We start from the raw sequence: 1,635 nt of genomic DNA, 5'->3' as shown, positions 1-1,635 counted from the left end.
CAATGGAGATTAATTTTTGCTGATGCAAGGAGTCAGAGACATAGGGGTTGGAAGGGACCTCTGGACATCATCACATAATCTAGTCCAGTGCCCTGTTAAAGCAGGTTCCCTATAGCAGGTTGCACTGGAAAGCGTCCAGGCACATTTTGAATTTCTCCAGAGAAGGAGCCTCTACAAACCCTCTGGGCAGCTTGTTCCAGTGCTTTCTCACCCCTTAAGTAAAGTTTTTCCCTATGTCTGTATGGAATTTCCTGTGTTCTAGTTTGACCTATTGTTCCCTGTCCCTTCCACATCACTGAAAAGAGCCTGGCTCCATCCCCTTGACTTCCACCCACTGGGTATTTATAAGGATTGATAAGATGCTCAGTCTTTTCCGCTCAGTCTTCTCCAGCCTTAAAGCACCAGGTTTGTCAGCCTTTCCAGACAACAGAGGTGCACTGGGCTCCTAATTGCCTTTGTTGCCTTTCACTGGACTCTCTCCATAGCTCATCTTTCTTGAACTGAGAAGCTCAAAACTGAACACAGTACTCCAGATGTGTCCTCACTAGGGCAGAGTAGAGGGGAACAATCAGCTCTTTCAACCTGCTGGACATGTTCTTTTTGATGCACCCCAGGATATCATTGACCTTCTTGGCCACAAGGGCACACTGTTGGTTCATGGCCCACCTGTTGGCCACCAGGACCCCTAAGTCCTTCTCCTCAGAGCTCCTTTCCAGCAGGTCAGCCTCTAACCTTTACTGATGTATGTGGTTATTCCTCCATAGGTGTAGGAATGTACAATTCCTTTGTTGAACTTCATCAAATTCTTCTCTGCACAACTGTCTGTTCAGGTCTCACTGAATAGCATTCTGGTGTGTCAGCCACTCCTCCCAGCTCTGTATTGTCAGCAAACTTGCTGAGGAAGTATTCTATCTCCTCATCCAGGTCATTGACGAAGATGCTAAACAAGACTGTATCCAGTACCAACCTCTGTAGAGGGTAGCCACTAGCTACAGGTCTCCAAGTAGACTCTGTATCACTGAACACTGTCCTCTTAGCTCTGACAGTTGATCAGGCAGTTCTCAATCCACCTTGCTGTCCATTCATCTATCCCATACTTCCGAAGTTTGCCTAAAATGCTTATACAGCAGTGCTCTGATAGAGCACCTGCAGAGGGAACACAAGCCAGAGTAAATCTGCATATTTTTGGATGATCCCTGAGCCACAGAAATGAAAAATTAAGTGCCCCTACGTTAGAGTGTATTCTTTCTATATCTGCTTCAGCATTAAATCCTAAAAAATTTTAGTTGATGATCTTCCAGAAATGAAGTCTCTGCTCAGGTGTGTAGGATTCCACTTCTCCTTTAAAGATATTGTGTCTGTGGCAGCAAATTCTCCACAAGTGAAATGCCATTATAGAAGGTTACGGTACAGCTTGAAAGTGTTGTTCATTGGACTTTACCAGAACTTGTTTTCACATTTTAATTCTTGACCATGGTGTCAATTCTGGGCCCCTTATTGATTTGTGCTTATAGTTAAAACTGTATTTTTCCATCTATTCTTCATTCTGCTCAAGATTACTGGTCTTTCAATTATAGTCAACTGGATGATTTACCATTATGGCTAAAAGCAGTGGAATTAGCCCATCATAAATTC

This window comes from Meleagris gallopavo, chromosome 1 (assembly GCF_905368555.1).
Source record: "Meleagris gallopavo chromosome 1, MGAL_WU_HG_1.1, whole genome shotgun sequence".
In the NCBI taxonomy this organism is placed as follows: Eukaryota; Metazoa; Chordata; class Aves; order Galliformes; family Phasianidae; genus Meleagris; species Meleagris gallopavo.
The sequence above is the reverse complement of the archived record's forward strand: the minus strand, read 5'-3'. Positions refer to the sequence as shown.